Source organism: Mytilus californianus, unplaced genomic scaffold, assembly GCF_021869535.1.
Source record: "Mytilus californianus isolate M0D057914Y unplaced genomic scaffold, xbMytCali1.0.p SCAF_2, whole genome shotgun sequence".
Taxonomy (NCBI): Eukaryota; Metazoa; Mollusca; class Bivalvia; order Mytilida; family Mytilidae; genus Mytilus; species Mytilus californianus.
In genome coordinates, this window is record NW_026262668.1 from 120,872,669 (window position 1) to 120,883,360 (window position 10,692).

The 10,692-nt window shown below is 33.5% G+C and overlaps 1 protein-coding gene and 1 long non-coding RNA gene across 5 annotated transcripts in view; one reads left to right on the plus strand and one right to left on the minus strand.

Moving 5' to 3' along the window:
- LOC127728681 (serine/threonine-protein kinase 11-interacting protein-like) overlaps nucleotides 1–10,692 on the minus strand; it is a 480,863-nt gene that overhangs the window by 400,889 nt on the left and 69,282 nt on the right. The window lies entirely within an intron of this gene.
- Nucleotides 1–10,692, plus strand: part of LOC127728736 (uncharacterized) — a 133,077-nt gene that overhangs the window by 113,009 nt on the left and 9,376 nt on the right. The window lies entirely within an intron of this gene.

Below are 10,692 nucleotides of genomic sequence, written 5' to 3' on the forward strand. Positions count from 1 at the left end.
CTCATGCCCGTCAGACAGTTTTCACTTGACCTCGACCTCATTTCATGGATCAGTGAACAAGGTTAAGTTTTGGTGGTCAAGTCCATATCTCAGATACTATAAGCAATAGGTCAAGTATATTCGGTGTATGGAAGGACTGTAAGGTGTACATGTCCAACTGGCAGGTGTCATCTGACCTTGACCTCATTTTCATGGTTCAGTGGTTATAGTTAAGTTTTTGTGTTTTGATCTGTTTTTCTTATACTGTATGCAATAGGTCTACTATATTTGGTGTATGGAATGATTGTAAGGTGTACATGTCTAGCTTGCAGGTGTCATTTGACCTTGACCTCATTTTCATGGTTCAGTGGTCAAAGTTAAGATTTTGAGTTTTGGCCTTTTTTTCTAACACTATATGCAATAGGTCAACTATATTTGATGTATGGAAATATTTTATGATCTATATGTCAGTCGCGCAGGTTTTATTTGACCTTGACCTCATTTTCACAGTTCATTGCTCAGTGTTAAGTTTTTGTGTTTTGGTCTGTTTTTCTTAAACTATAAGCAATAGGTCAACTATATTTGTTGTATGGAAGAATTGTTAGCTGTACATGCCTGCCTGGCATGGTTCATCTGACCTTGACCTCATTTTCATGGTTCATTGGTCAATGTTTAGTTTACTTGGTTAATGTTAAGTTTATGTGACAGTTGAAATAAAGCTTTATATTTAGGACTATCAACATAATATCAATGATTAGTAAAGAAGGCGAGACATTTCAGCGTGTGCACTCTTGTTTAAGAAGTTTTTTTTACACTTGACCTTTTAACTTAATGATAGTTTAGCAAGGTTTAATTAAAAGTTATGTCAAGTGAAAAACTGTAGCACAACACATACTGAAAGTTACAAATGTAACATGAATGCAAAATCATTCAAAGTCAACGGTTCAAATCAGGTGGCCTTTCCTCAACTATTCTAAATAGCAATAGTTTTATGTACCCTGCATACTGAGGTGATTGTTGGGTGTGTTAGTTCATTTTTCTAGCCAGGTGACCATACTGTTTATTCATAAATCTCCTACATACACTATTGGATTGCAAAGAAATTTTCAGAAAACCTTGTTTACCTAAAATCACACACAGTTTATCTATTTTGATTCTGAGGATGTCATGTATTTGCTTTCCACCTGAACTAGTAAATGGATTTCAGTATCTTTATAACATTATTTTTTATGCACCTACAATATTTTGGGTGTTAGAACCCCATACATCACAACATTAACTTTGCCATTTCTGTATTTGGGGAAGGCATTAGAAGCAAATATGATTATTGTGGACTCAACACATGTGTCTTGAATATTGTTCCTTAAGTACACCTGTGAAACAACACATGTGTCTTGAATATTGTTCCTTAGGTACACATGTGAAACAACACGTCTTGAATTTTGCCCCTGCTTCGGAGTGCCGCATCGGCCTATGAAATTTTCTTAGCGAGGTAGAAGGTGGACAAAAAATTTTGCCCCTGCTTCATTAGGTACACCTGTAAAACAACACATGTGTCTTGAATATTGTTTCTTAGGTACACATGTGAAACAACACATGTCTTGAATATTGTTCCTTAGGTACACCTGTGAAACAACACATGTGTCTTGAATATTGTTCCTTCGGTACACATGTGAAACAACAAATGTCTTGAATATTGTTCATTAGATACACCTTTGAAACAACACGTGTCTTGAATATTGCTCATTAGGTACACCTGTGACACAAAATGACACTCATATTGTACTGTAGAAATATTCAAATATATACCCTTACCTCATATCTTTATGAATATAGCTTCATTGACATACTGGTACATAAAATACTTTTGCCAAAATATTTATGTATAGATAAAACTGAATGAGGTGCACAATCAAAAAGCAACATGAATGGAAGCATTCTTTTGTAACACTTGCAAAGAATGCTGAAGAATGTAAGACATTGAGTTTACACTAGCATATGTCAATTGTTCTCAATCTTATTTTCATGGTTCAGTGACTGCATAAAAAAACTTTTTGATTCATTAATCTTTTCCCCATCTATGAGTAATAGGTCAACTGAGTTGGTGTTTGAGTCCTTGCAAGCTCTACTGGTCCCCAAGACAGAAATTATGATTAGGTTAATATCTCAAGTACTATAATTAATAATATTAATAAAGGTCAACTATCTTTGGTATATGGAACCATTGTATGTACATTGTAATACACTTTTGCCTTGAAGTCTTAATGTTATCTTAACCTCAATTTTCATTGTTCATTTGTCAATACTAAGTTTGTACAGTAATCTCAGTTTTTTGCAATTATTATTAAAAGGACCACAACTACCTTCGGTCTAGAATTATTGTTACATAAACACGACCTTGTCAAAGCTTATTTGGTCTTGATCCTTTTTTCGTAGTTCATTTATATCATCTCATGAAAAGGTTAGTTTTTATAAGTAGTAATGACTGATTGACAGTTCTTCTGACCTTGAATTAATTTTAATGGTTCATTTACCAAATGTAAGTTTTCTTGAATAGGTCAGTTTCTCAACTTGAAGTGCTTTAAGTACTCAATTGGTTTATTGAATTATTGTAATTTGTATGTATCCGTATGACATGGTTCACATAACCTTGACATCATTTTCATATTCGATTGATAGATGTTCAGTTTGATTGATTAGGTCAGATTCCTAACTAGTGTGATACATGTCCTCCTTACAGGATTCACCGCAGTGACATTGACTGTTGAGTATTTTCATGAATCCTGTTTTTATTTTAATGTATTATTAGTTTACCTGGCTTGAAAAGCCATGTGAGACTTATCTTCACTTGGCGTCCATTTTCGTCGTCCATCCATCATCAAGGGTAAAAATGATCAGCAGGGGTATCTTCTCCTTATAGAAGTTATTGGCTCCTTACAGGAGTTATTGTCCCTGAATATTTTTACCCATTTTATGGGTTTTTTTTTGTTAGAAACTATAATGAATAGAGAGCAACAATATGTAGCAAAATAAGATCAACATATTAATCGTCAATTCACCCTTTAAAGGAGTTTTTGCCAATGAAAAGATTATGTTTAATCTTTTTGTGTCTTTTTGCAGATACTATAGAAAGAGAGAAACAGCAACCAGCAAAAATGTTCAGCACAATAGATCTACAACATGGCCAAAATTGTCAATTATTTCTCCTGAATGAAGATTTTTACACTTTTTAAAAAAAAAATTGAAAAAAATAACTTAGTAGTAAGAGAAAACCTTATAAAAGCAAAATAAGATCTACAACTGAGTCAACATGGCCAAATTGTCAGACTTCTCGAGTGTGGTAGGTCATGGGTTCGAACCCAATTTGCAGATTCTCCGCTGAACTAGGCATTTAGGAGGAATATAAATGATTGTCTTGTTGGCCGAGGTCAGAATAACGTGTCTGGATAGGATTACATGTCTACCTGCAGACCGTTACCTTGTGAACTAGCACGTTTAAAATCTAGCTCAGAGTGTCAGTCTAGTACGAAGCGTATCACATTAACACGTTCTCGTCCTAAATATGCATTTCAGTTGCCGCTGGGCGTTAAACGGTCATCTAGCTGTCAGTAACTGCGAGTACTCTCAAATCGTACTTTCTTTTTAATTTGACCTGTTGATACTATTTGTAATGCTTTTTTGTTATTAATAGTTAATATGGATCTTGTCTATATACCAGCTTTGATTATTTGGTATTACTACAAATTTTCACTTCTTCGTACTATGAACATCAAAATTATTTCATTTTTCCCTACATGCTGTTCTTGGACCTGTACAGGAAGTTTTATCTAGCACTAATTGTATAGTTTTATTGTTGATATTCACCCCATATGTACCAAGTGTTAGATTAGTTTTATTGATATTAAAGAAATGTTTTGGTATTCCTAAACGGAAGATTTCATACACACAGAAGAAGAAGTATACTTAACAACAAAATTATTTTCATTTACCTGTGTATAATATGACGCAGGTTTCTTCAAAAGTGATGATTTTCTAAAAATTGTTTGACATTTCACAGTGAGATCATACTTTAACTTTGTTTAAACCTGTTTATTTACTTTTGACTTTAATTATTTATCCCTTGTATTTTTTTATTAACTGTGTATTTGCATTCAGGTGTCACAGGTCAAATTTATTCGTTCATTGTGTGTTAATTTACGTTTTTTGATTGAGTTAAGCCTTCCAATTGATATTTTATAGTGTGTTTTTCTATGTTGTGATGTTATACTATTGTTTCAGAAAAGGGAGAAGGTTTGGAACCATTAAAACGTTTAATCCCGCTGCAAATGTTTGCACCTGTCCTAAGTCAGGAATCTGATTACAGTAGTTGTCGTCTGTTTATGTAGTTCATACGTGTTTCTCGTTTCTCGTTTTTATATAGATGAGACCGTTGGTTTTTCCGTTTGAATGGTTTTACACTAGTAATTTTTTGGGGCCCTTTATAGCTTGCTGTTCGGTGTGAGCCAATGCTCCGTGTTGAAGGCCGTACCTTGACCTATAATGGTTTACTTTTATAAATTGTAACTTGGATGGAGAGTTGTCCCATTGGCACTCATACCACATCTTCCTATATCTATCCATCATCATCATCATCAACGAAAACTATAAACAGTAAACAATAAAACTATCATCAATAAAATATCTTCAAAAATATCACTATGAAATAAGATTTACAAATAAACAAACATAACTGATTGCAGTACATTTATAAAATAAATATCAAAAAACCAGGTGAGCGATTCAGGCTCTAGGGAGCCTCACGTCACTTTGTATTTGTGATCCATTGATTTATGTTTAGGTCTCAAGATTAGGTAAACTGTTTTTGGAAAATATGCCCGTCATGCAAGTCATCTTATTAATTTTACGGTCAGTCCCAGTTTCTGTGTTCCAAGGCTCTAACTGGAACGACAGAGTTTTTCGGATTGAAGGAAAACAAATGCAGACTGAAGATTGGCTTCGAACATTAACACCATGTATAAATTAACTCGTGTTGAACTGTTCATCGTCCTGATTTGCCTTATTTTCATGTCTTGAATAAAATGGAAAACGAAATCATTTATAATCTTTCTTCAAAGTAGACCATGTTATTTAGAGCTTGACATATTGGATTTGCAGTTGTCTATTATAACAAACCGTGTGTTTACCTCTTGAGGATTTTTTTAATCCATTGAATCGTTGTAGTATAACCCTTTTACTGTCATGTTGTGAACCCTGAACTGATATAAAGACAATTACTTCCTGTGGAGTAGCACAGTATAACACTTTTACTGTCATGTTGTGAACCCTGAACTGACATAAAGACAATTACTTCCTGTGGAGTAGCACAGTATAACAAAGCAAATGTGGTATAATTGCCAAAGAGACAACTATTCACTAATGTTCAAAATGATATGCATGTAATCAACTATAAGTTACCGAGAGGCCTTCAACAATGAGCAAATCCCATACCATTTATAAAACTAGGGAGATGTGGTATGATTGCAAATGAGACAACTATCCACCAGAGTTTAAATTAAGTAAATGTAAGCAATTAAAAACAACCTTACCGTATAGTCGGCTATAAAAGGCCTAGACATGAAAATGAAAAACAATTCAGACGAGAAAACTAACGGCCTAATTTATCACAAAACAATTCACAAAAACAAATACGACAGACATGAACCAACGGCAACCACTGAACTAAAGACTTTTAACTTTGGACAGGCACATAAAGAACGTGGCGGGGTTAGACATGTTTGTGAGCGCTCAACAACCCCCTCTAAACCATAGTCAGCTTTAAAAAGCCCCGATATGACAAAGTGTTTTAAAACAGTTCAAACGTGACAACAAAAAAAACAGTGTCCAGGTTTATAACAAAACGAAAAACAAATATGACAGGCAACAAACAACGACAGTCACTGAAGTATAAGCTAGGAGCATAAAGAATGTGGTGGGGTTAAACATGTCTGTAAGCGCTCAGTCCCCCTAACCTGGACCAATAGTATTTAATACAGCACAAAATAAGAAATAACTGGAAAAAAAACCAGTTGGAAACGGCTCAATCTAATTAGAATATAGTTCTCTGATTTCGTTATACTCATATGATATAAATAAGAAGATGTGGTATGAGTGCCAATGTGACAACTATCCATCCAAGTCACAATGTGTAAAAAGTAAACAATTATAGGTCAAAGTACGGGCCCCAAAAAAACTAGTGCAAAACAATTCAAACGGGAAAACCAACGGTCTAATCTATATAAAAAACGAGAAACGAGAAACACTTATGAACCACACCAACAAACGACGACCACTGAACAACAGGCTCCTGACTTAGGACAGGTGCATAAAAATGCAGCGGGTTTAAACGTTTTAACAGGCACCAACCTTCACCCTATCCTGAAACAGTGGTATAACATTACAACATAAAAAGACACACAATAAAATATCAATTAAAATGGCTTAACTCGATCAAAAAGACAATACACATAAACAAGTTAATATACACTGAACGAATAAGTTTGATCTATGACACAATATAAATAGAAAAGATGTTTCAATGTCAAAAAGACAACTTTAACCTAGGACAAAATGGCGTTAAATAAAGTAACGTACACAGGTAAATTTAAATATGATAATTTTGTTGTTAGGAGTACAGGAACTTTTTTTACAAAATAAATTTGTTATTCATAGTACGAGTACAGAAGTGAAAATGTTATCGTCATACTAAATACTTATCAAAGGTGGTACATATTAAAAATAGTGAGACGAGATATAACACAAAATAAGTAAACATTGAATATGAGAAATGCATTACAAATTGTGTCAACAGGTCAAATTAACACGAAAGTACGATTTGAGAGTATTCGCAGTTACTGAAAGCTAGCCTTAAAAGCCAAAAACAATTTATAAAAAATCATGCATTAGAGACTAAAATTAATTAAAACACATCCCAGGCAGGGATTTAGTGTTTTAACGCCATGGACAGTCATAGAAGACATGACTTGTGCAATGCCAAAATAAAAGTAATGACAGGCAGTAGGATAGTTAGGATTTAACCTTATAATAAATATGTCGCCGCGATATAGCCTTGTTGTGCTAATGCGGCGTAAAGCAACCAACAATCAATCAATCAATATAATAAATATGTATGATGGTATGTATAGATAAAATAATTTCTAAATAGAAAATAAACGTGGATGTGTATATATACATCCCAAAAAAACCTTTCGAAAGGAATACAAATCTAGTTATGTTTTAATTTGTTGATGTCAAAATCGATGTTAGTGCAAATGAAAACAATATTCAAAGATCTTATTACAACATTAATAAGATAACCTTTTTGCGAGTGGGGCATCCGTGTACTATGGACACATTCTTGTTCTGTATTATTTTGAGGACTTTTTTGTCTCTCGTCTGTTTTCATGTTGTCATATTTCAGCATGTCTTTCTTTTATTTTTTTTTCATTGCCCAGCTGTTTTTTTTTTCGTCACTTTTTCTAATTCAGTCTCATCCCGTACTTTGACCTATAATTTTTTACTTTTTACACATTGTGACTTGGATGGAGAGTTGTTTAATTGGCACTCATACCACATCTTCTTATTTCTAATCATAAATTTGTAAATGATTGAATATCAAGGTAATAAATACTTTCCTTCCTACATTTATAACCCTGCATTGCAGTGAAAGAGTTCTTATTTCCTTGAAGGGAAAATAGTATATTTCATTTTCCGGCTAAACTTTGCTTTGTTGTGAACTCTATACTCAGCCATGGAGGCCATGATTGACGGCATACATAGTTATATTTAATTATTAATGATCCACGGCACTTATGTCTGTCGATATGTCATCAAAAATGCTGTAAAATGACTGATGCGCTGGTTGCCTGAAGAAGTGAATATACATGTACTTTACCTGCAGCTGTCTCATGAAACCCTGTTGTCAGAGAGAACATTGCATTTTATGTGATTAAAAATTAAAAGGAAACTATTTGCAAATAACATTTAATTTTTGACCCTATTATATATATTTTTGTATTTGAATAGAAGAAGACCGCGTTAAACGTAAACTTTATAAGACAAACACCCAACGTTACAAACATCAGAAAGAATCTAGAGGTCAACATACTGTCACCAACAACATGAAAGGAGGGGGGCTGTGTGCGATTAATTCAACTCTAGGTTCTATATCATCAGCACTGAATTCCCTAAATGACAAAATACATCAATATGTTTACAATAAAAATAACGAGATTATATATTATGTAAAACATAATCCTTGACTCTAACATTGACTAACATTCCTAGTTTGATTGCCAATAGATTCTTTAAAAAATGTTCACTTTTGTCACATATAAGATTGAAAAACACATTAATATAAAAATAATAAGAGACAACTACCCAACATATACCAAATGACGTTGATTAAGCAACTATATGTCAGCGTACGGCCTTCAACTTTGAGTCAAACCCATACCATATAAAAGGCCCGACAAAATGTACAACAATTCAAATGCTCATCCCAGCCAAAAAATGTTTATCTCGATGATATCTAATATTCGACATGGTGACGGACCACCTTAGTCTTACAGTCAAAGAAAAGGTAGGATTTCTGTTTATTTATTTGTTATTTGTATGAAATTGAAGAATATAAATTCACATATAACTATTTTTCGATTGTGAGATGTAACATTTTCTATACAACCGTTCTAGATTAATGGAAAAATAAGTCAAAATGATGACTAGAGTGAACCTTACCTCGAATTTGTTTAACTTCTCGTTAAATTGTGTACATTGTTCGGAAAAAACGTACGGAAAGAAAGATCTATGCATCATCTCCAGGATTAGCAACTCTGAGCACATCAATAGGTGTATTTCTATGCATTGAACGAAAGAAATGGGTCTTGTCAACATGGAAGGACCCGGTTTTGTCAATGTTGTTTACAATTTAAAGACCCGGTTATGTTTCGTTTTGACACGTGCTTTTGACACCGCAAATCTGAAAAATTGCACGAATCTGAACATTTTCCGTAGAAAGAAATTTGATATACTAGTATATGCAGGCGCGGATCCAGCCATCTTAAAAAGGAATGGGGGGGGGGGGTCCAATCATATATCCCCATACAAAAGCATTCGTTGTCAAACAAAAAGGTGGTTTCCAACCCCGGAATAACCCCCCAACCCCCCTTTTTGGATCCGCCACTGATATGATAGTGTGTTAAGATATATTTTCCTGGGAAACTTCGAAATTAGGAGTAAATCACAGTTAGCGTAATCAAAATGTTATAAGCATACATTATTGCACTTATCTACCAACTAAGTTGTAGTGTAATACTATTACTTCATAGCACTCAATATTTATTCTGTTACAACATTATGCAAATTGTCTGTATATACAAGTATGTAATGGCGACTGTATCGAACCTGTATAGTAAATGCACGAGTTGTATCTTAGCTATGATAACCTCTAACTACATCATATATGAAAAGTAAGATAGTTTGGATTTAACGGAGGGGGGTTCAGATTTGAATCCAGGATTTTGAAAAAGGGGGGCCCACATAGTAGGCAACGTTTGGATTGGAACAGGTAAAATTGATGTAGCAGATATGATCTTTCATAAGCTTATTAATGAAAACTCATAGTGCTGTTACAGCTTTGAACAACACCAACGACGCAATGACCAATGATCCATGAAAATGAGTTCAAGATCAAATGGACCCTGCTAGAAAGACATATGCACAATACAGCAAATATAGTACAGTATCAGAGATACGTACTTGACCACGAAAAGTTAACCTTGATCGCTGGCCCATTAAATGAGGTCAAAGTAAAGTGAACATGTCTGACGGACACTATAATTTTCATTAATCATCAGTTTTGAAAGACTATAATTAAGTGCCAATATAAACACTGTTTATATGTTTGGTTTGTGCATGTTGCTTAGTCTTTTGATTTTCTATTTTGTGTTTTGAAGACTGTTGTTTGTCTTTGGTCGATTGTTTGTATGTTTTTGTTAGTTTGTTTTCGACTTACAGTTTGATTAGCACATTGGCTTCTTTTGTCAGAGTCAAACTTGCATAATGTACAGCCTCGAAAATTGAAGACGTCCATTTGATATGTGATTTTCTAGGACATATATTAGATTTAGTTATCATATCAATCACAATAAGCGTGAAATTTCAAAACCTACTCCCATATAATATCAAAATGACATTTTACTGATAGCTGTTTGATTTAATGTTTAATCATTACAAATTAGTTAAATTGAATAGATTTTAGTATTCATAATTTGTTTCTAAAGGAAATTTATTTATTTAGTGAATTTATTTATTTTGTTTTGAAAAGTTTACAATTTTTAAGACCAAAATTTAGAAAGTTTGAAATTTCTTTACTTATAATATTCAGCTAATTGATATAAACACTGAGATATAAATCCCCGGTTTTTGTTTGGTTTGTGTTGCTTAGTCTTTTGATTTTCTATTTTGTGTTTTGAAGGCTGTTGTTTGTCTTTGGTCGATTTTTTGTATGTTTTTGTCAGTTTGTTTTCGACTTATCAGTTTGATTATCACATTGGTTTCTTCCGCATCATTTTAACGACGAAATCCTAATACAAAATGTAACTCAATTTGAAACTCTCAGCTCTCTTATACATTTTTCGATATGAATTCTGTAAAATTTCGTGTCAGAGTCAAACTTGC